The sequence below is a fragment of the Thunnus albacares genome, chromosome 7 (assembly GCF_914725855.1).
Source record: "Thunnus albacares chromosome 7, fThuAlb1.1, whole genome shotgun sequence".
NCBI classification, from domain to species: domain Eukaryota; kingdom Metazoa; phylum Chordata; class Actinopteri; order Scombriformes; family Scombridae; genus Thunnus; species Thunnus albacares.
Window position 1 is genome coordinate 1,181,986 of NC_058112.1, and position 25,534 is coordinate 1,207,519.

At 40.1% G+C, this 25,534-nt stretch overlaps 1 pseudogene; it reads left to right on the forward strand.

The window, feature by feature from the left end:
* The first annotated feature begins 226 nt into the window (after nucleotides 1-226).
* On the forward strand, nucleotides 227-10,436 carry LOC122985610 (annotated as a pseudogene).
* The last annotated feature ends 15,098 nt before the right edge of the window (nucleotides 10,437-25,534 follow it).

The following is a 25,534-nucleotide window of genomic DNA, read 5'->3' on the forward strand; positions in this document are numbered from 1 at the left end:
AATTCCTCCAGAATTGGCCAACCCTGTGTTTTCATTACAGTGATTTATTGGTGTAATAGCCCTTTAATCCCAGCCAATACCAGGGTGCCTCTCTAACCCTCTTAAGGGCTCAGCATAGCAATATTGTAATGACCCAATGCACACAGATTAGAAAAGCTAGCCTATAGTGAATATGTGTCTGTGTGTGTTGGTGATTGTGTGTTTTGCAGGTTGCAGGCATGCGACCATGGAAACAGGTAGTCTAAAAAGGTTACATGAGCAGACAGGACAACGTTAGGCTGTAGCTGCATTGACTCCTCGTTACAGAATTTATTTGTATTTTCATACTTGAGACAGCCTAACAGTTACTTTTTCAACAATAACGATATAAAAATACATTAAATTCCCTACATATTACTGTATGCAACTTCAGGCTTTAAAATGTATTAACAAGTGTAAATGTGCAGAATAAACAAATATTTTAATGAATTCAGTATATTAGTTATCAATTTAAAATGCAATATAAGTCTAGTAAACCTGGAGCTCTGAGTTTTCTACCCAAATAAGTGAGGAGCAGGTACACCCAAAGTAAACAAACTGTGAGACCGCCATGATAGTAAGACCTGCCCATGTTGATGGACTACAGTTCAGAGGCACAAAACTAACAAAGCACTACTCAAAAGTGATTTACAGGCCCCTTGAAATGCATTCAAATATTCTTACATATACTTTAGTGTTTTTCATGCTTATACGTAACTCTAACCTGATAAAAAGGTCGATGAGGACAATGACAGGATTATGTTAGGCTGTTGCTGTACTGATTCCTCATCGCAGAATGACAAGACAGCCAACAAGAGCGCAAAACAGTTCTGGTTGGCTTCCCAATGTCCTGCTACCACCTACTCACATTGTTGGGAATTGCACCAAAATAACAAGTCCATAAAGACTGAATAAAAACTCATAATAACACAACAGCAAAATTGACCCTACAGATGTCACTCCATTCAGTTGGCATGACTGCTGCAGTGGTAATTGGGGTGGAGGGTTGGGGGGGAGCTCATGTAACGGTGAAGGTTAGGGCAGGTATGAGAAGACTCAGAGGATGGGTTTCCAGCCTTTTTATTAGCTCCCTGGAGAAGACTATGTGTCAGGTGGGGAAGCAGGAGTGGATCCAAACGCAGAGGCCGGAATGCAGATATGATGAAAAATCTCCTTTAATCGTGGATGGCAGGTGTGGGGAAGATATAGAGCACAGCAGGGTTAACGAGGGTGAAGCAGGGCAGGTGAGGAGGAGTACATGAACACACAAGGGAAACACAGTAACAAAACTAAAACCCAGAAAACACAATACTCTAATACAACCCACACCAACCTGTCCAAGAACCATCATGAACCTAAACTAAAGTATACAACACACCAGGCTAAACAACAAAAGGCAGTCCAAACCCACCACCAAAATATAACAAGAAAACCCATAGGAACCAAAGGACTAAACAGAAGTGCAAACCAGGAGACCCCAAAGAACACAAGAACATAAAAAGACCAAAAAACACCCAAAGTCCAGGCAGGGTGTGACGCTATGTGACATATAATTTGCCTTCTGGTATATGCTGCATATCTGCTCCTTCAGCACTTCAGCACTGCAAAACGACAATGTTTGACTTCACTTGACTTATATTTCCCAAAATAAAGTATACAAATTCATTAATTGGGTATTACCACACCTACACATATCAACACAATATTAAACTTCTAACCAAGTGCCATTAAAATTGACAGGATACTCTTCTTTTCCCCTTTTCTTTGTCCTAAATTATAACAACAAATTCTGAACTTTCATGACTTTGCTCTTCAAAACTTAAATTGAACCAATAAAAACATACAAAAAGACAAAGAGTGCTGCCTGGTGGGTAAAGTAAACAACTACGTGGGGGGTTGGATGATTAAACAAAGACAACGAAAATTATAACATTTAAGAGAAACAAGACACATACCTGGAGAAGACAATGTAACATATAATTTGCATTCTAGTATATGCTGCACATCTGCTCCCTCAGCGCCTCAGCATTGCAAAATAGTGAAATTTACACTCAGAAATGGATGCTAATATCTCTGAGCTACGTTGACTACATGGCGCCAAGAAAGTTAAATGAAAACATCTACAAAACTCAAATTAGCGGTCCAAACAACACGAAACAGCTAAGTAAAGTAATAGTATTGACAATAAACAATATGCATTAAATGTTACAACATAAACGGTTTAATTTCCAACAAAAACAATAAAATAGTGCAGCAGCATTTTTCCGCACAACTTACCCTCAGCACTGCAAAACGGCAATGTGAGGGACAGAAGGGGGGGGGGCTACAGAAGCTTAGGAGGTACAGAAGAGGCGATGTGCAGCAATCTATTTCCACAAGAAACATTAATAAAGCTGTAAATAAAAATTATACATTAAGATAAAATTCACAACACAAAGTGAAACTAAGGATCATAAAGTGCCTTTTTTAAACTCTGTTACATCCACTAAATTTTATCAAATTTGAGCACTGACTACACAGTATGCACTAAAGAAAACACTACAAATCGACAAATTACAAGGGTCAACATCAAGAAGGCCAACACCAAAAGTATCCCATAAGGATGAAGTGGTATGAGAGCAGCGCTTATCCCTCAACCCAGCAACTGGCAACAGGGTGCCTTGTACACCCCACTAGACCCTAACACATAATGTAGTGCAAGCCCATGACAGAGAAGAAATGAAAACAATGGAACATCATACCAAGACAAAAAAAAAAAACGTGGACCCACAAGGGCACAGGCTATCTGATTAAGGTTTTAGTCAGCAAAAGCTTGGAACATAGATTTGCAGACAGCCCTAACACTGAACGTGTCCTGAACAACATCCTGCCTGGACATGGTTTGAATAAGCCTGTTCACAGGTTTGATTAGGCGACCGAATCTCAACCTGACCTGTGTCTGAACATTAGGATGACCACAGTGTGTGGGGTCTGATCAACAGTGTACAGAGTGTCTGATGTATTGTCTGTCTGTGTCATGGTATTGAGACCAGGGTCTGGCTGTCTCACATGTGCTGAAACGTCCACAGCAGCCACAGAACTACAATCACAGGTCACAGACTCATCAGTCATGTGATACTCTGGTGGGACTGAGGTATCCTGGGGGTCAGAGGTCACACTTGGCAGGTCAGTAACATCCGCCTCTGACAGACTTGGCATAGACAACTGTGTAATCCATTCTATGGTCCTCCTCTCAGAGTCCACAGGCTCTGGATCAGTCAAGGGGTCCTGTCCCTCGCCCACAGTAACAGGTGAATTACTGTCACTTTCAGCATCAAGGCTGTCACTAGTTCCACAAAGAGTGTCACTCTCTCTCAGATAAGGTCTCTCCTGCCTCTCCAGTTCCTGGAGCAGAGGACTTTGTAACAGGCACAGATGAAGCAGAGTCAGACATGTCACATGTGTCCCCCACAGGGAGGAAATTGGCCAGCATCAGCAGGTTCCTGTGGATCACCTTCTCCTGTCTGGTGATTGTTTTGCGAATCCTGTATATGTGTGTCTCAGTGTTCATGTCCACCACAGTATAGATGGTTGATTCCCACCGATCAGCAAGCTTTTACCTCTTTCCTTCCTATTGGCCAAGAGCACTCTGTCACCTATTTCGATTTTGGATCCCTTTACTTTCTTGTTGTACAGCTGAGCATGTCTATTCTGCTCTTTTGCAGCATGGTCCTGGGCAATCACCATCATCACCATCAGGGACAACATATTGGAGACGCTTTGCCTTGGTTTTCTGGTCCTTTGAAATCCTGTACAGCACACCATTGGTCACAGTGAGCTTACCACAGTGCTTCAAGTATCTTGTGACTGATACAGACTATTTAAATCTTTAAATCTTAAATCAACATAGGGCAGAACACAAGAGAGAGTTCTATCCTCCAACTGCTTATCACAGAGGTCTTTTTCAGTGTAAGCAGGTAAGGTGTCCAGTCCAGGTGGGACCAACTGAGGTAGGTACTGCAACACTTCAACAGCACGGGCCCTCGGACCAGCATCCCACTCAATGTGTGACTGTAGTACAGCAGTAACATCCTCCACTGCAACAGACTGAGCATGCATACGAAGTGGACTGCATGTGGACTGGGCATTGTAACTCACTGGAGAGAGTTTCTTGTGACCACTGGATGACCAGAAGGTATTTTGCACAGAAGTACATGACACATCCTTGACCTCAGTGAGAGGACCTGCATAGGGTTCAGTGAGCAGCCTGTGGCCAACACTCTCCTTGACAAATGGCACACGGCTTAGGGCATCAGCTACAATGTTCTGCTGACCCAGGACATACTTGACATCAAAGTCGTAACTTGACAACTTAGCTACCCAGCGTTGCTCACAACAGCCCAGCTTCGGCTTTGTCAGGATGTGAGTCAATGGATTATTTTCTGTCCAGACTGTAAATTTGTGGCCTTTCAGCCAGTGGCTGAACTTGTCACAGACTGACCATTTTAAAGCCAGAAACTCTAAACAGTGAGCTGGGTAGTACTTTTGGGACTGAGATAACGACTTGCTGGCGAGAGCAATGGGTCTGGCTCGTGATTCACCTTCTTGAATTTGAGACAGCACAGCGCCTATGCCATCCAAATATGCATCAGTTGACAGCATGAGGGGACGGGTGAAGTCAGGATGTGCCAAGACGACACTAGAAACCAGTGAAGCTTTCAGGTTTTCAAAAGCCTTTTCCTGCTCTGGTGTCCAGTCAGATGCACACAACTTCCTGCTTGACAGTTTCTTTTTGTGTTGCCTGCCTTTTCTTTTCTCACCCTTCAACAGATCAAAGAGTGGCTTGGCGGTGGCAGAGTATCCAGAGTATCCTTAAAAAAGATCTTATCCGCCTCTGGGATGGGGTCACGCCATCAGTGTCCATGAGGTCAGTGTTTGTCATGTTTGTGATGTTCTCAACCTTGAGAAAAAAATGATTTCATTTTATTTGAATTTCTTTATTTCTTGAATGAGATGTGAATGACTTTGACAAGTCAGCTGATTATGATCAGGATGTTGACCGGCAAGTAGCGGTCTGCTGTTTAACCTGAAATGCCTTATTGAAATTAACAATCTTTTTCAGCAGTGTCTGGCGCAGAGTGACGATGATCATTACTATTTACTAATTATCATTATTAATTATTATTAGGTTCTCTTCGTTTCATATATACATTTTCTTAACTTTTTCATTTTTGATAAACATGATGTAGTCTGTGTAAAAACCACTGATTGTTATTCACACAACAAATTAAGGCAGACAATAGATAGAATCAAGACATTTATTGGTCTTATAATTCAATAGATTTTATCAAATCATACATAAAACAGCCAATATGATTTGCTTAAGCACATTTTGCTGATGTTGATGAATACAGAAAATACAGACATGGCAAATAACAAATCTGACTGGTTGTAGTACTGTCAGAGCTGGGGGCTGAGGCTGCAGTCTGACCAGAGGAGGGATGTATGGAGTAGGGGTGTGCCCAAATACAGTAAGTTATTCAGCAAAGCACAAATAGTGTTGTTTTTTTTTATATATGAATATTTGTTTCACACAGGTATTATAAAACTCCAGTTTTTCAATTTTATGGAGGGCGTGTCATGCCAAGAAAAGCAGTGGGATCCATAATAATGCACTGTCGGTGTACCGTCTGACTCCACCTTCCCACAGGCTGCAGCCATTACCTTCTCCCCTGAGCCGCTGTCAACAGGATTTGAGCACGCTGCTGCCACCTAGCGTCTACAGTTATCAAGTCCAGCCTGCATTAAACCCCCCTCTTTGCCGCTGTGACATCACTGTGGTACTGCGGCAGGAAGTGTGCCAATTTAATGGAGTACCACCTGTAAAAGAACATAAAACATTAACAAAAGTGTATCCTGCACAAACATTTAAGTGAATGAGCACATCTCTCTCTGTCTGCATGTGTGCTTCTTACTGTTATGTACTGATCAGCTGGACACCTTGCATAAGACTCCCAAGATGTTTGAGAAACTATAGTTTGGATGCAGCAGTGATGTGTTTCGAATTGTGATTTTAATGTTACAGTTTTTGTCATATTGGTGTGTTTACAAGTTTAGTTATGCCTATGTGCTCTACAATTATTATTATTTCTCTGGTAGTAGTGCGTGTATAATTTACCTTTACATAAAACAGAAGCAGAGCAAATCTTTTAAGAAGCAGCAGTTTTTAGACTGAGTTCTTAATCTGCATTTTTTTTTTAACAAACATTAATTAGTCAGCACAGCACAAATTGCTCATTCCAACATTGCTATCGCAAACCGCTCCTCTGTTTTATGGTCAAGTGTGGAGGGACAGATGAGGGAATTCCTCAGCTCTGTTTCTGGAGAAACCAAAAACTTTCAGCTTTGGGAAGCTGTGGCATGGGGTTTTCCAGGAAAGTGGGAGATCTTCTGGCTTCCCAAGCAGGAAAACCACTTGCACATTTATGGTGGGAAGGTTGTGACAGTTGAGATAATTATATGAGGTTTCATCATCAGTCCTTCTCTTGGGACCTTACTCCAGATCTGCTTCTACATGATCTTTTTCATCACTTTGCACAAAAACAAATTTTGCATCATCAGTAGCCTCAGCTATATCTTCATCTTCAGAGCTACTGTAAGAGGAAAAGCAAAGAAAAACAATGATTTCCAACATTCAACCACTGTTAAAAAAAATCACCAGAGGAGTTGAGGTCTTAATTAAAATATAATAATGAATTGAATAAATTGGACACAGTGTGAGACCTGAGGCATGCATTTAAGGGTTGAGCTGTACTTATGTTCATTTTGTCAAGAAGATCAACAAATATAGATTTGATCAACATGTCAGTGCAGGAATTTCTGTTCACCTGGTTAACAGGTAGTATGACCTGTGATAAGATTACTGACTGTCCCATTCCTTACAAGATGTAGGCTGTGATCTACAGTTCAGTATTTGAGGAGATTCAACCATTTTCCTGTTGTTTTGGCAATTTAGTGTAGACACATTGCTCTTTCAGTTTAGGTTTTTATTTTCTTACAAAGTTTTTCATTCAGGTAACAAGGTTTTGTTTATTTATTTATTTATTTATTTTTTACCAATAATTGATGCTTGTTTTATGTGGATGCAACAGTATGTTGTATGAATGCATTATGTGATGATTAAAGATTAAATATGAGTCTGACATTTGTCTCATCACACTTACAGAGGAGATATTTAAGCAAAGAAGGAGCTGATACACAATGCGAGTCTGCATGTGTGCATGAATAATGAAATTTGGCATGTGCATACATGAGCCGACATATGTTATATGTTAATGTCTGCATACGAGTATATGAAATCATGTCTGACCAGTGATTTATTATGTGAGTGTTTGTGTATACATGACTTGGCAGTCTGATTATGTGTGTTTGTTTTAACAGTTTGTTTGTGTGTGTGTGTGTGTGTGTGTGTGTGCGTGTGCGTGCATGCGTGTGTGTGTGTGTGTGGATATGGGAGGTTGAGTGTTCATTCCAATTCCTTTATCAGCTAAATAAGCTAGATGAAATTGCTGCAGCCTAATCATTAAGCCATATAATTACAAGGCTGGGTCCTGGTGTTTTTAATGACAGCAGCCCAGCTTGAGCTTTATCATGGAAACAGAATGACCTGGGGGGTTTGGGGGGAGGCCTGCTTGTTTTTCAGGGAATTGACTTTTAATTTGAAAGCATCTCTCTTTGTCTCTTTTTCTGTTGTTCTGCCTGTATCTGACTTCATGTGTGCTGTGCTGTGCTGTGCTGTGCTCTGTGTCTATCAGTTCTCTATGGGATTGTCTATATCTTTGTTATTTTCACTTACTTTGCTGGCACTCCTGTTTATCACTAATCATATTTCTAAGCATTAAAAACCTTTTCAAAACAACACTTATACCCTGTGTATATGTTGGTTTGAAAACCTAACCATTCAGTGACAAAGCATATATTTTACAGTGGTATTTTATCTGTAAGCATTTGCTCTGAAAGCATACATTATATAACCATGTCTGTAGCAATGTAGTGTGTATGTGTGTCTGTCACTGTAATTGCTTCTCACCAATCTCCCTGGAGAAAACACCTCCCAAAGGAGATATCATCAAAAGATTGGAGGCTCTCATCTTGTCTCTCTGCTTCATATGAAAAGACAAAAAATCTTTTAATGTCTGACTTCGGCTACTTGGTAAAATACACCATTTAATTAACTTATAGAGCAGGAAATCCACGTTGTGAACAGACAACACATGGTGAGTGTAGTATGTGGCAATGCATGACATCTTTATTTGAATTCCCACCATATTATACCAATGATTAATAGAGATGTTTTTATAGATTATATTTTTAAAAGCCTCAGATCAGGCTGAAGTTCAGTGGTCATTTGTGCTAACATCACTTGCTTATATTTAATTGTGATCTTGGTCTGGGATTTTTGGATGTTTTTTTGTTGTTGTTGTTTTTTTTGGAGCTCTTACTGTTATGCTGAATTAATTCATTGGTAGCTATGGTACTGCACTGCATTCTTCATTCTCTTCACAAATGAGTTACTACTATTCCTTGATGCCACACAAAGTAAGGGAAATTATACTGTATATGAAAAGATGGGAAGGTATAACCTTTCAATAAAAACAAACCACAATGCCATTTCTTCTTACAGAGAACAATGTAATATATATGATCTTACCAAGACAGTAAATATTCAAATTTTCTGCCCAATAATTTGATTTTTGTGAAATGTTCACTTGGTCATCATTGATAGACCATCAATAGATAAATTGAGATAAAAAAAAGGTGGGGTCAGTAGAATGCCACTTTAGACCAGATCCTGTCCGTCACAGAAAAACCATTGAAGCGTCTCAGGAAGGTCTTCAACTGCAGTCTGAAGCACATAGACTCCATCAAGGCTATCAGCGCTGACCAGGAGGGCTGGTTGAGAGCTGTAGACAAGTCTGGGCTCCCCATAAGATTCAAGGCCTGGGTCTACCAGCACAGGATCCTCCCAAGAATCCTCTGGCCCCTGCCCCCTATGACTGTAGTGGAAGGCTTTGAATATGAGGTGAGCAGTTATCTCCGCAGATGGCTGGGCTTGCCATACAGCTTCAGCAGCACTGTGCTGTACGGGAACAGCAATAAGCTTAGGCTCCCATTCAGCTCTGTCAGGGAGGAATTCATCATGGCATGGACACAAGAACACCTGCAGCACACCAGATTTAGGGACACCAAAGTGTCTGGTGCAGGGATCACTGTGAGGAAGATGGAGCAGTCCAGCAGGCAAGAGCTAAGCTGAAGCAAAAGGCCCTTCTTGGGAATGTGGCAAAGGGCAGGGCTGGACTTGAGAGCTTAACATTAACCCAATATGACACTGCCAGCAGGAAGGAGAGGTGGAAGCTGTTGCAGGAGGAGGTGCGTGCTTCAGTGGAGGAAGAGCGAGCAAGCAGAACAGTGGCAATGAAACAACAGGGTGCCTGGATGAAGTGGGAACAGGCAATGGAGTGGAATGTCACCTGGCAGGACATCTGAAAGTGGAAACCCCAGAGGATCAAATTCTTGATTCAGGGGATCTACAATGTCCTCCCTAGCCCATTCAACCTGTTCACATGGGGCAGAGTAGAAACACCCGCACTCGCACCCCTGTGTTCCAAGACATCAACCCTCAAACACATTCTGAGAAGCTGCTCCAAGGCACTGAGCAAGGGGCGCTAACACTAGAGACATGACCAAGTCCTCAAGACCATCTCTGAGGCAATCAGCAAAGGGATCAGTGACAGCAGATAGGCCCACGTTACAGCTAGGATGATTGTGTTTGTCAAGGAGGGAGAGCAGCCGAAGAAGAGACCCAGGAACTGCTCTGTTGGTTTGCTTTCCACAGCATGAGACTAGGTGATGACAGGTGACCTGGAGAGGCAGCTAAAAATTGCATGACATATCATCCAGTCCTCATTGAGACCAGACATCATCTTGGTTTCTGAGGCCACAACACAGCTCATCTTACTGAAGCTAACTGTGCCCTGGGAGGAGAGGGTGGAGGAGGAACAAGAGAGGAAGAAGGTGAAGTACCAGGAGCTGTGTAGGACTGCCACAGGAACAAGTGGAGGACCAGGTACATGCCAGTGGAGGTGGGCAGTTAGGGGTTTGCAAGTCATTCCCTCAGCAAAGCCTACAGAACCCTGAGCATTACAGTAGCAGGCAGGAGAGGAGCCATCAACCACAACATAGACATGGCAGAGAAAGCATCTAGATGGCTCTGGCTGAAAAAGGGTGACCAGTGGGTTCAGTAGAATGCCACTTGGACACAACCCAAGGCTTGATCAACCTTGGTCGGGTCACCTGGACGAGGGTGTCTGTTGTAAGACTCGAAACACCTGACTTCAGGATACAATACTGATGATGTGTTCAAGCATTTGCATCAGAAGATGTATGAAAAATAGCTGAGTGGGTTGAGCAGCAACATTCTCACTACCAAACACAATGTGTTTAGTGTTCACTGTTCAATGCTCAATCCTAATTTGTCCATTTTTACCCATTTAGTAATAGTTTGCAGCTCAACATGTACAGTGGATTCTCTCTACTGTCTCTATGATGGTGAAGCACAGAACCGAGTTGAGTCATCTATATACCTAACCACATCAGCATTTTAAAAAACAATATAATTTATAAACTCTAAATAAAAGCAGACTTTTTTGCCGTCAGAGAAGTTTCTATTGAAAAATACTCGCTGTGTTCTTCCGGACAACCTTTACCTCAGTGACATGGTTCTATCTGTATGGGTCAGCCAACCCTCCTTCACGACCAGGGTTGAATGTGGGTTGGAGGCTGCCCGGCTTTCATGATCTGGCGTGAAATGTGAAGGAGAGACAAAGGAGGAGAGAGAGAGAGAAATAGAAAGTAGAGATCAAATGAAAACTATACTTTGATCTGCTAATTAGTCAATGTAATTCTCAGGTTTATCAGTGAAGTGTATGAACTACACAGCAGACTGCAGCCTCTGCTAACAGGGAGACGCAGGATGACAGCTGTCTCATGAATGGGTTCCACACAGTATGAACACATGTTGAATAGAACCACACATCTACTGTCTACTAAAGTGGTAACATCTTTCTGATCCTTCTCATCCATCTTACATAGTGTGAACACACCATGTCAGTGAGTGAGCATGCACAACACCAAAATTAATGTTAATTAGATAAAGGTGATATCATCTGCTGCTGATGTTTGTAATTTTGAACAGAGACTGCAAGAGTCAGTTAAAAATGATAAGCTGCTATTGCTGTTTGTTCATGAGGTAAGATAAGGTCTGAGGTAAGATAAAAGATTTCTTAGTGTCAAGATTGAGCAAAATCAGGTATTTTGCCAACCTAGAACCAGATCCAAAATGAAAGCCATCAGAACTCTCAAATGAAACTCATCAGATCTCTAATAAAACCGTTCCAGAACATGTATAGTACCACTGACATGGCAACTGATAGCATTGCCTGAGTAGCCCACCTGTATCCTGGAAGTAACAGTATATAACCCAGTTGAGACATGCCATAACAATATCATAAGCCTGTAAAGAAAGAGAGTGAAAACCTAGCAAGATAGTTAGCAGCTTGAATACAAAGGCTACAAAGTAATTTTAATTTCATTCAAATGCAGGAGGAACATGTTGGAGCATCAACTACAATTGTAGCCTTCAGAGGTTGCAGACAGTTCCAAAAATACAATCATTTAGCCACCCTCTGACACAGTTCAAGTTTCTTCAACTTATTCACCATTTGAAAACACTTCACATCCACCAGGCCCTCCACTTTCATCATGACAGGGCCTTGACTGTGGATTAATTAGCGTGAGATGACAGAATGGCAACACCACAGCAAAGTGTTTTGCTCTCAGGCCCCAGGTGGAGCACTGAGAACAATATCTAAAGATCACAAACATCTGCCCACAAGGGCCACCAGACATCCAGTCCTACACAGCAGAGCAGCAAATACAAGAAGAGCACTTTATCTGTGATCAGCTGTACCAAGACAATCTAACAAAACACCAGACCCAAAAGACCACTTCCCCAAGAGAAGGTAGGGATTTAAGGTAATGTTCTATCTAATTGGTTTCAAGTATTGATAGGTGTAGTGTTATTGCCAAAATATGTCATTAACATATTAGTAGATATTTCTGGATAAAAATCAAAATTCTAATCCCAGTCAACAGCTGTCTATAGGAGAAGTCCCAAAAGGAATTAAGTGCTGTAAATCAAAAATTAAAACACAAACCCAATATAGGAGGGGTAGGGGTCCCCTGCTAAAAGCAAGTATATACAAGGGGAAGCAAAACACACAATAATAAGTGCCATGTGGCTAAATTCTTGCTCAGAAGGAACCTTACTAATACAAAATTCTATCGCTTATTCAGTCCATTTGGGTGGAAAGTATTTAATTTGTTAATCCACATCCTTTCTGCCTTTTGTCTTTGGGCTCTTGACCAATGAACATTGCTCTCTAAGCCTCTATATTCAAGATTTTCTTTGCCATGCTGATTAAAATGTCTATATAAAACATTTGGGTTAGGGTTAGGGTTAGGGTTAGTGAAGCAACCTCTCATTTACGAGAGAGGCTGCTTAAGGAGGGTTAGGGTTAGGTTTGGGATTAGTTGTGCCAACTCAAATGCCAGTTCATGACATTTCATGGCACTTAGACCATGAAACATTGTATACCCTGTTCTTTTTACTTCTCCTAGTTGTTTTATATCCATGTATTGTTTTAAAGTCATCTTGTCGATCTTTATGTCCCTTGCCACCTGACTTCCCATTCTGTACCTCTCCCACTGTTCTGCCCAAATCCAAAAAAGGAGTTGAAGCCCTGTCTTCTTTTTATAGAAGCGTGGCATGACGGTTTTTGGTCTAAAATTCAAAATGCCACATCATTTCAGTGATAAAATGTAAGAATGCAAAGTAGAATTAAATTAAAGTAAAACTTCACTTTATTTTACAGTACACTAATAAAACGTAATAAGCTGCACTTTGTATCAAAGTAGACAAAAACTAGAAATGTTTTTTATTAGACAGTAAACACAGTTATATCCTAATTAGTCACCACACACCTAAATTATGCTGTAATGGGAAACCACATGTAATGCTGTATTAGATCCAAGATATACTATACTTAGACACTATTATACCAAATTATACTCTAATTAGAAACCAAAAAGGAGATCCTAATACACTAGACATATCATAGTCTAATTAGAAATCAAATAAAATGCCATATCAGATCCAAAATATGCAATAGTTATACGCTATTCTACCCTTACTAATAATGAATTAGTAATTAGACAAATTTAAAACACTGAGACCTCAGAGGACAATACATTTATTTGGCCTAGCTTACAGGGTCATTTGTTGCTCATTGAAAGAAAACTATCGTAAACTGAAGTCAAACCACATTGGGTCACATCTGGTTACTACTTTACACGTCCCTTGTAGCCTGGATGTTCTCTGGAGTCCCATGGGGTTTGTTGGTAGTAATACATGGCCTAATACATGCTTCCTCGACACTCCCATACCAGTTATGACATCAGATCATTTAATGCCATGTCACTATCCAACCCCAGTAACATTAGGCTATGGAAACTGCCAGGACATTGCATCTTTATTTCCCACTGTTAGACCATTATTAGAGTGTCTTAGAGGGTAATTTGACACATTACAACAGAACTGTACCGTAAACTATAGTGAAATCACATATCTTCTACTTGAGACATAGCTACACCTTCTTAAGCTGGTCCCATGCTGGACGTCAATCCTGGGTCTACCAGCAACGTCAAAATTAGTTGTTACCATCATCAACGTGCCTTTTCAGCTATTCTGCTAAAGTTTATGAGCACAGTGTGCATTCTGCAGGTTTATACATCCTATATGTCCAGATTAATGACTTAATATGCTTTATGTTCTGAAATTGTCTAACCAACATCCTGTCAGATCCGGTCGCCTGTTATACATCTTAACAACATGTCACTTTCAAGATAATCCTGATAATAAATGATATATAACAAAACACACAGCAAACACATGAAGTATGTTAGTTAATACAAGACATATGCATCATTTTTACAGAAACAGAGTCAATATTGACATGCAGCAGTATTTTATTTGGATAAACAACACAGACAAGAATGACCATCAAAAGTACAGCTTCTTGTACATAATGTGACTGATGATCTGTGATCTGATTTCTTAACTCTTTTAATTCCATGTGATGCACTTTTCTCCAGTTTCCATCAAGGTGCTAAAGCAGTCTAATGCTAATGCTAATGCTAACTTCAGAGCGTAAACAGCTACCAGCAGTCCTCGTTGGAACTCTCTGAGGAAAACAGAGGTACTAAATCTCTGAACACTTCATCATCATGAGCATTATAGAACATACATGCCAACATAAAACAAACTTACCCAACAGGGTTTCTGTCCTCTTGGTCCTGATGCGAGCAGCATGTACGGCCTCAGTTCTCAACTCTTGTGGTGAACTGTGTGTATTCTCATGAGACATGGATGTGTCTCTGCTTCATCAAACATGAATTATATCCAAAGTATGAAGATAATACATCCATGATGAAGATATATGACTCAATAATACCTCATAACTTTTATTAAACCAGATAAAGATCACATCGTTGCTAAACTGTTAAAAATTTATAATTATTATTTGGTATAATAGTGTCTAAGTATACTGTATTTTCTCTAATAGTGACCGGTATTCAATTAAAAGCCTCCAAATAACTCAAAACTCCAATAATGGCTGGGGGTGTGGTCGACACAAACAAATAAAGGCCGACCCCAAATACAGGCCGGGGAGGGAAAAAACAAAGGTGGATTAAGGCCGTATTCAGACCAAATCAGGTGTTGCAGCGCACCGCTGCAGGGTTGTGCGGTGGTGTGCGTGTTTTTATTTGTGCTCTAGAAAGTAATCCTTGTGAAACGATTAGATTTTTTTTTTATTGATCTGGTTCACTGCTTTCGTACCAGCTCCATCTCTTCATTCACTCTCTAGCCCCCTCTCCCTCTTTTTCTCTCGTCTTATTTTAAAATGAGTTGGGAGACTGACAGCAAAGCCTAACTTTACTTTTAACATTATCTTGGTGCCTGTTATAATGTGACTGTGGTTTGTAGTAATGTACAAGTGCTACAAGATGGCAGTGGCTATATTTGAAGTAGCATATAGGACCTGTGCAAGTGTCAGTGACTAAATTTTCCATAACACCGATGCCACAACACTGTAGAGAGCGAACATAGCACCCACCAGATGTAAGTTTGATGTCAAATTCAAAGAGAAAGTTTTGCAATATGCAGCGGAAAATTACTGAGCAAAACTGCAAGACATTTTGACACTGACCCGAAAAGAATCAGATACTGGAAAAAACAGAATCGAGAGCTGCTGTTAGCTGACAAGAGGAGAGCACGGCTAGCTGGAGGTGGGAGGAAGAAAGCTGGCTGGGAGCTAGAGAGACAGCTGATTGATATTTGATATTTGACTGTGCTGTTAACTGGCTATTAATGTTTATATCCAGCATAACATTACCTCAGTTTTTAACTGACACTGGCCATATTTCCCCTCCTGTACTTGACCGGTCAAACTTCACACAAGTTATATTGAAATGTTTGTGTAATGTCTCACAATAAAAGTCGGGAAATGAGGGCTTTCAATTTTATTAATAGCATAACGCAGAAACAAAAATTTAACTGAGCAAACGGAAGCAGATCAGAAAACAGGGAGGCTTCATACTAAAATATGAGCAAATATACTTATCAAACAAGGGAATTAGGAATAAAGGCCTCTCTCTAATATAAGCCTGCTTCCAGGCCTAGTACCCCCTGCAGTTGAGGTAAATAAAGGCCCCAGCCACTATTAGAGAAAATACGGTAGTATATTTTTGGTCTAATGCAGCATTGTATGTAGTTTCTAATTACAGCATAATTTAGATGTATGGTGTCTAATTAGGGTATAACTGTGTTTGTTTACTGTCTAATAAAGAATATATTATTCCTAGTTTTTGTCTAATTTGATACAAAGTACGGCTTATTACGTCTTATTAGTGTCCTGTAAAATAAACTGCGACCGTAATACTTTAATAATAATCATAAGTGGGGGTGAGTTCCCACACGCCTTGTGTCTGTAATTGTTCAAATACAAGAATCATGACTCCTTGAATGTAAAAAATCAATTTGAATGGCAAAAAAAAATGACTCTAAAATGTGTGGCCACATGATCAATTTTGTCTATGGTTGCCTAGAAACAGGGGGTGGCTCAACTTCCCCACAGGCTCAAATCACCCTGTTCTCATCTACTGAAGTCCTCAATTTTTGCAGCTCCTTGTGGGTGAGGGAGATATGGTTCATCCCAGTCAATGGCAAGATTCTGCAAATATGAATGCAATATTATTAAATACACAAAAACTTGTTAATGGTCAAACATTGAAAATTAAAACAACATAAACCTGTTTGGAAAAACAGCCTAAATGATAAAAATTGAACTTTTAACAGGATTTAGTTATCAGACCTGAGGGGACTTGGTGTAGAATAAGGTGATAGAAAATCACAAATGATAACAGTGACAAACCACGAATGGCTTTAAAGGAAACTTTAAGAATCTTAAAGTGAACTCTGCAGGGAGCCTGTATAATCCAGCCAAGAGATGGAGAGATGTGGTCTCTGTGTTTAGTGTTTGTCACAGATCTTGTTCTGCACACTATGGGCAGGTACATTAATTGCAATAATCAAGGCAAGATGAGATGAAGGCACAGACAACAGCATAAACATAGGATGTAATATATGCTAAAATATTTTAGCTTATTGATTTCTGCTGCTGTGGATAAAATATATTACTAGGAGTACTATTTGAGGTTATTTTTATACTGATATTCTTTAAAAATATCAGTCCCACAATGCAATGCAAGCTTTATTTGGGTTAATATGAGTTATGAAGGATTTATTATTGAATCATATATCTTCACAATTTTCTCATTCGTGTGTGATATAATTGAAGCATCATCCCGCCTCAAGAGAATATGCCTAGCTGAGATGAGATGGGAGTTGTGCACTTGCTGAGTTTGAAAAGCAACAGAAACAAGAGGAGAGAAACGGTGCAGAAATAACATTGTGGGGTAAGTTTGATTTTAAAGTTTGCTTTTATGTTGGGGTCTATGTTCTATAATGCTCCTGTGGATGAAAGGTTCAGTGATTTAGAGCCTTTGTTTTCCTTACAGAATTCCAATGAGGACTGTCAGTGGCTGTTTGACATCCTGGAGTTAGCAGTTAGCATTAGCATTCGCCTGTTGCAGCATCTCAGTGTAAACTGGAGCAAAGTGCATCGGATGGAATTAAAGATTTAAGAACTGTTAGATCACCAACAAGAAGCTGTATTCCATTCAGTTCATTCTGAAGTATTGTTGCATGACAGTATTGACTTCTAGTCAATACTGTCTAGTCTGTTTCTGTAAAAATTATTGTATGTCTTGTATTAGCCAAGAGACAGAGGCAGATGAAGACGTTGGTTGGACCATTTTAGAAAGCATAGTGAGCTAGACATATAGGAAAAGCTGCTGAAAGGTGCAGAGTACACACCATGTTCATATATCTTAGCAGAATAGCTAAATAGACTCGTTGATGATGGTAACAACATATATCGACACTGGTGGAACACCCAGGGACGACATCCAGCTGACAGCCAGGCAACGTTCCAGATGTTGAAACAACTTTCATTTCACAGCTATTTTTGAACCGTCATAGAACCAACCAACGACTCAGATTGCTGGGAAACCTCACAATGATCTTAAGTCCATACAGTGTAGACATAATTTACAAGAACACACAGAGCTCAACTACTGGTGTGACTATACAGTGGTATTTGGTTAAATATTGATAGGACGTCATGTCTCTTGCTTTTAAGTATTCACAGTCCCTCCCTTCTCTACTGCTGCTGCTACTGTGGATTGGTTTGTTTACACCAAAGAAAATAAGCACATTCAATTTTGAAGTCAGATCATTAATGAAAAAAGTGGTTTCTGTAATCTTTTATGCAGCAAGTCAGATTCAGGATTTTGTCCAATAGTTGTTGAGATACTTCAGTCTGGACCAAAGTGGTCCATCGGGCCCTTCCATCCAAAAGTTGTTTTCTATTGCAAGAAGATGCTGATCAATACAGTGCACAACAGATGGAAGGTGAAGAGAAAAATGAGTGACAAAATGATTATTTACTAGAACCGCTTTAAAATAACACAACATATAAATGATTAAACTAAAAAGAGCGCTCAGATGATTTATCTGATTTTCACCAGTGAAGCACATACACTGCTGTCAGCTGCTGTAAGCCCTTGATTGTACAGTTTTCCACGTTTCAAGTTTCATATTTTTAATGTCTGTTCTCCATCTGATCCACCTCTATAGTAATAATGTAATTTTAAGCTCTGTATGTTAGACCTTATTTTGTGTCCACGTGACATATGACTCTGAAGATCACTATTACACATGACATATTACTCAGAACTAAGTTTGACAGCAGAAAGTAGCCAGTGAATCAACAATGCTGTGGGAGAGACTAACAAAGAGAGATGACAGCGGCCGAGTTTTTCTATTCCTCTTTCCCTCCCTTCCCTCATCCCATCCTCTATCTCTTCTCACCATTCCCTTTTCCTCCAGTTTTCTCCTTCTCTCCACACCCTCCTATCCCTCTCACTCTCTTCCATCCTGAACCCCTCTCAGCTCCGTTGACTTTGTAACTTATTGAGAAGATAATTCAATTTCATGTTTCATTGGCTCAGCTGACAGACAGTCGGAAATAAGCTGTGGCATCCAACTGCCTCAGGAGCGATTTTCTTCTTCTCTGCCGTCTCCTCTCTCACTTCTTTGCCTGTCCCTCTTCTCTGTTCTCTTCCTCTGTCTCTCTCTCTGCTTCAAGCTTGTGGTCACAGCCAGTCTCTCCTCTCCATGCCTCCCTCTCTGTTCATACCTCTACTCAGGGGTGGAGCAGTGATTTTAAAAGTGTGGGGGTTCTAGGGGTGGGACATGAGCACTGAAACCCCCGCCTTCGACCCCCGTTCCAGTCTCCACAACATGCCAAATCAAAATGAATGCCATGCATTTATACAAATTTTTCTACTACTATAGTTGTAACCACTGCTTCAGCTTACCATAAAATAATTACTGAGACGAAGTGTAACAACAAGGAGAATTTATTAAGGGTCTGGTAGCAGTTTACTACCTAAAACCAGTTATTTGTATGGACTGCTGGACTGCAGACCTTATTATACTTCAGATTAAGGTTGGTCCCATGAACAATGCCATTGTCCCATCACTGATTTGTCCTTAGCAAACACCCGTTTAATAGCTTGCACCTGCTCCAGTATTCTCTCCACCATTTGCTGTTTTGAGCCCCATCGTGTTGCACAGTCCTGTCAAGAAAAACATATTCAGCCTTAGACGCTGTTCAAATCACCTTAACATATAAGCTTGGTTAGTCATTCATGTTTGTGTGCACATCGGCTGCTCACACACTTGCACTGGTGTAACAGACTATTGTGTCATTTTAATGTCTTTGTTTGCAAAGCTATTTAGTATGCATATTGCAAATTATTGGTTTTACATTTTGTAAATTTCACACTTAATATTGAAATTAGTTTCTAGTTATTTGGTAGTTAGTTATTAGTTACACTTCTCTAGTTACCATGATCAAGGTGTGTGAGGGAGGTTCAGCTCCTCTTGTGCTTTGCGCAGCTCATGTCTTCTTAACCAGCTGTGGGGAAAAGGTGTTGATTGCCCTGCAAACCCCAAATGCCTGATCAGTGCTGGCCTTCTGCAGGCAAACCTGGCACTGGGATGCCAGTGCCCCCTTCCATCCAGTTCCAACAATCACAACAGCCATCATTAGCAGGGGAATTTTGCACTGGGATGCCAGTGCCCCTGCCTTCCAGCTCCAGCAATCACAACAGCCAGCCTTAGCAAGGAAACCTGGCACCAGCATGCCAGCTGCCCCCCCCCCCCCCCCCCCCCCCCCCCCTCGCTGCCCACATCCAGCAACCACAGCAGCTTGCTCTAGCTGGGGCTCCTGGCTCCTGCAAGAATCCCCCACCCCCCAGCTTCACCAAATTCTTCAAACATCTCCAGCAGTTCATGAGATATACCCAGTCGTGAGATATACCCAGCCATTGCTCTCACAAGAAGAACAACATAACCTACCCATTGTTCGATCTCATCGCCATGACCGTTTTGTTACCTATGCCCCTTCCTTCAGGATCAACATAATGGCATCCCGCAGCACTTCATACGACTCATGGGCCGTTTGTTCCTCCCAAATATATCATTGCTTCACCCACTCAGATCTCAAAGATCTCAGATCTCCTCAATTTTATCTTAAGTAACTTGAGGTTTTTGAAGGTCTGCTGTTGCCCAGATGCTACAGCGGATTCCCCATAAGCTTCCCCTCAATGCAGTCAGCGAGTGGGAGAACTATGCACATCAATTGTTTTCCTTAATAAATCATTCAAACGCATCTTGTTGATGATGTGGTCCTTGCTAGTGAATTGAAGCTTATTCAGCCAAGTTTCAGGAGCAAGACCACATCTCAACTATGCCGCTTCTGGCATTGCTATAAATACCGCCTAACCCTCTCTTCCTCTTTCGCTCTTGTATTCTGCGCCCCGCCCCCTTATTTCTCTCTTCCTGATTCTTCCTCTTCTTTGTAGGGTCCTGAGGGGGTCTGTTGTTGTCCGGGTGCTATGGTGGATCCCCTATAAGCATTCCCACAACGCAATCAGCAAGCTGAAGAACTATGAACATCAATTGTTTTCCTTAATAAATCATTTAAATGCATCTTATTGGTGGTGTGGTCCTTGCCAGTGAAATATGTGTTATTTAGGAGTTGAAGGACATATCCTGATCAAAGATGAATCTGAGATTCCTTACAGTGATGCTGGAGGCCAGGGTAATGCCATCTAGTGTAGCTATATCATTAGATAATGTGTTTCCAAGGTGTTTAGGACTAAGCACGATAACTTCCGTTTTGTCTGAGATTAGTAGCAGAAAATTGCAGGTATCCAGGTCTTTATGTACATAAGGCATGCTTGGAGTTTAGTTAACTGATTGGATTCATCTGACTTCATTGATAAATATAATTGGGTATCATCTGTATGACAATGAAAATTTATGGAGTGTGTCTGAGTAATATTACCTAAGAGTAATATTATATAAGGTGAATCATTTTGATCCAAGTACAGAACCTTGCGGAACTCCATGTCTAACTTGTGCATGCATGATTCATTGTTAACGTGTACAAACTGAAATCGATCTGATAAATAGGATTTAAACCAGGTTAAGGCAGTTCCTTTAATGCCAATTAAATGTTCAAGTCTCTGTAATGGATGTGATGGTCAATGGTGTCAAATGCAGCTCTAAGATCTAACAAGTACAGAAAGAAGTATTTTGTCCAATGCAATCAGGAGATCATTTGTAACTTTCACCAGTACTGTCTCTGTACTATGATGCACTCTAAATCCGGACGGAAAGTCCTAAAATAAAGTGTTGTTATGTAGAAAGCCACACAACTGATTGGCAACTGCTTTCTCAAGGGTCTTTGAAAGAAAGGAAGATTAAATATAGATCTATAGTTGGCTAAAATGCCTGAATCAAGAGTAGGCTTTTAAAGAAGAGGTTCAATTACAGCTACTTTAAAGGACTGGGGTACATAGCCTGTTAATAAAGACAGATTGATCATATCTAGTAAAGAAGTGCTAAGGCTAAGGCTTAAGCAGCCTAAAAGATGGTTTGATGGTTTAGATGAAGAGATTGCTGAAGTTAGTTCAGGAAGGTCAATTGGAGAAAAACAGTTTAAATATATATGAGGTTTTACAGCTGTTTCCAAGGTTCCTGTGTTTGATTGTAAATCGTTGTTGTTTAAGGGCAGGTGATTAATTTTGTCACTATCACTTAGAATGTTGTCATTACTTTTGTTACTTTTTGTTACCCACAACACTGTGTTTGAGTAATGTTTGTTAAAAACTACAGTGACCAGCTGTTTTAGGAAATTACTGAGCCTTTTTAAAAAGTATCTATAGAGACAGACTAACACATTGTTGGTTTAGCTCTCTCATGGGATTTGTTAAGCGTAAGAGGAATAAAGATTGTGGCCAGCTTTATCCTTTAACATGGAAATGTTTACAGGCACCATTTCTAAAATGCAATAACTTGCTGTTTCAAATGACACTTCGATGTTTAGGTCTATTGTGTTACATCTGTCAGCTCTTACACAGCTTTGATACCCATTGATCAACATTCATGAGGAATCATCTTTGTGTCCACCTGTTGAATGGAAGTCCAGTATTCACTCTCCCTTTAGCTTTGTTATGATGTCCGCCAGCTCCTGAGGGAAATATCTGGTTCTTTAGCTGCTAAATGCTCCACTATGTTCACCAGCTAGTCTGACTGTATCTGCCTGCTGTTTGGTGCTTAGCAGCTAGAATACAGTGGGCTTATCAGAGTTTTTTCACTGAGAACAGCTGCCTGCTGTTCTGAGACTGAACTAAACAGTAAATATGTCTTTACGCCAAAACAATGCTCGAAAAGAGGCTAAACTAAAATAAAGCTGAGGGAAATGGCAGAGCTGGGCAGTCATTCTGTGATGTGATCCATTGTTAATATAAAAACATTGATTAGTGCAGCCTGAACATAATTATTTAGTATTTTTTCTTGCATTTATTCATATTTCAGGGCTTTTTATTACAAAATGCAATACAATACAATCTACTGTAACATACTGATTATACAGGCAATTAATATTCTTTGGTTGAATATGAACTATTTTCCATCTACCCTTGAAAAAGTATGATCATTATGGGACTAGAAAACCCATTTCTTTGAATTCTTTTTTCCTTTTTGTGTCTTCTGTCCTCTCAAGGGAGCTTATGTGGACTCATGCATTCCTCTTTCCTCACACTTTCATTTTCCTCCATGTTCATTGTCGTTGCTGCCAAATGAGGAGAAAAGCAAATGGATTCCTTTCTCTTTTTTTCTCACACACACATTTAGGTAATGTTAGGTTACAACAGTGTTGTAGTGCCTTCATCTTGGTGGGTATTGAGCACACATATCTGGGGACCTTTGCTCTTAAACTATTCATGAACTGTACTATGTCTCTAAACCTGTAATCCTTCCCCATTGCAATGCAGCACCTCCAGACCTGCAGCTACAAAACTATCATTTCAGCACAGCATTTGAACCAGCTGCAGAACAGTGCTCTTCATTTTTTTAAATCTATTTAAGTCAAAATGTTGAGAGGCTATGTGTATCATGACATGACCACATTAAAAGATATATTGTGTAACAGGACCTCCCTCTACCCTGCAGACACAAACTATAATGACAGACCTAAATCAGAATCTATTTCCGTTCATCTCCTTCCTCCTCCCCCAAACAGTAGGCCTACTAAAGAATAGGATAGAACAGGGTCTCTGACAGACAAAAAGTACTGCTGCTCTATCACTTTGAGTTTCAGATCATTTCCTTCAAGATAAATTTTTCATGCAACATCACACCAACCATGACGACCATGTGCATTGGCAAGTGCTTTGCCAAAAGGCTAGAAGCTCTTCATAATGATGGTTATCTCTTGACTATGCACTGGTAGGTCAAGGTGCTTGTTTCAGACAATAAAAAAATGCATTTACATGACAAGAGTTCAAAAGACAATACAGTAAAATTAGACCAAACAACACAATATTTAAAAGAAAAATAGTTTGTTTCAGGAAATATAGTTATTCATTTTCTTGCTAAGGCCAATTCGTGCTTTCTGCATCTGCGTCGCCACAGGGTACATCCATGCGCTGACTGCGCATGCACCAGAAAAACAAAATGGATGCTTGTTTTGAAGAGAGGTTGTGCATTGTGCCATTATCCACATTTGTACAATTTGTCTTTAAAGGAATACAAAGAAACTCATGGTGTTAAACTCCTGGTGACAGATATCGCACAAACCCTTGGGAGAGATGAAAATGCCTGCAAGCAAAAGAGGAAGTATCTGTGAGACAGATTTGTCAAAGCGAAGAGAAAGCTGAAAGGAAGGAGTGTCTGTTGAAGACATACTGGTTACTCATTTAGGTCATTCTTGTCAGGTCAGGGTGCAGGAGAATCTAATACAGCAGGCAGAGCATTTGGATAAAGAAAGCCAAATAGTAGTAGTTTAGTTTGGTAGCGGGCTGATGCAGAGTTAATATGGACTGTTGATTAAAATATTTTGTGGTAACTTATTGTGGTCTGGGAGGAAACTCTATCTCATCAGATGTGGATCACTCTGGCTGGGATGATATCTATTTAAAGATGCATAAGGTTAGATTTTACTGCCCCATAGCACAGAATGGCCATTATATATCTGCAGGGGATGATGGGGTTGTTGATCATTACTAAGGACTCACCAGTTACTTAACTTTTTAAAAGTTAAATTTGAATGTTAAATAAATATTTAGGACTTTGTGTTGCAAACCGGAAAGTCAATCACTCAGAAAGTGTTGAAAGCTCCAGTCACTTTTAATCATCAACTGGATGGATGTAATCTATGATAAACAGTATAAACACAGTGGAGAAGTTACAAACATGGATGATAAGTGTGTCACATTTAAAGTCATCCTTATGTTTGATATTCATATATTCTCTATGTCACTGTAGTGCATTTTTTTCTTAAATTGTGTATCATATTTGGAAATCAGGTCAAATAGTTCATTCTTTATGTGCCCAAAATGTGAAAGCAAGCGCTGTTCTAGACATTTGCAGTGCATCCTCAATATACTGTGAAGTATGTACAGTACACCTGTCTGTGTGTAAACTAAAGAGAACCTACATGCCTTTAAGTGTAAGAATGAAATGAGGACCATAGTACATTGAGAGGGAGGAGACTGAGGCAGTGTTAACGCATTTATTGTCTGGGCAAAGCAAAAAAACACTACAGCCAACAAGACTTTCTAACTAGTCTCATTTAGTAAGTGTCAATCTACTGCACTAAAAACAATAGAACCAAGATTATTCTTCTTTACTCTTCCAGGTAGGTTTTTAGCTGGAAGTTTCATGGGGGCAACCCTCCCACTAATGGGTGGAGGAAAGAGCACCAGGATTACTCTATAAATGCTCCCAACAGCAGCATCAGCACCTTGGAAAGCGCTGCCACACACAATCCTGACAGTAAGAATGCTCATAATAATATACAAAATATATATATATTTTAAAAATAAATTTGAAAAAGAAATAATTATAATATATTTTGTCTTTACGGTATATTTCTGCTACTGTCATGCTAAAACAAATGTGAGTTATATTTTTGTTTGTTTACAAGAAAAACATGTAGTAAAGTAAAACACAATATAATTTAATAATTTATCAGTTTTATGCAGTCTACCACTTAATTTAGTGGAGGGATAGTAAAGCATAAATTGCTTTACTTCCACTCAATACGAATTATTATCCTTTTTATATGTTAAGAGATGCAAACCTGGATATACGGATGCAACA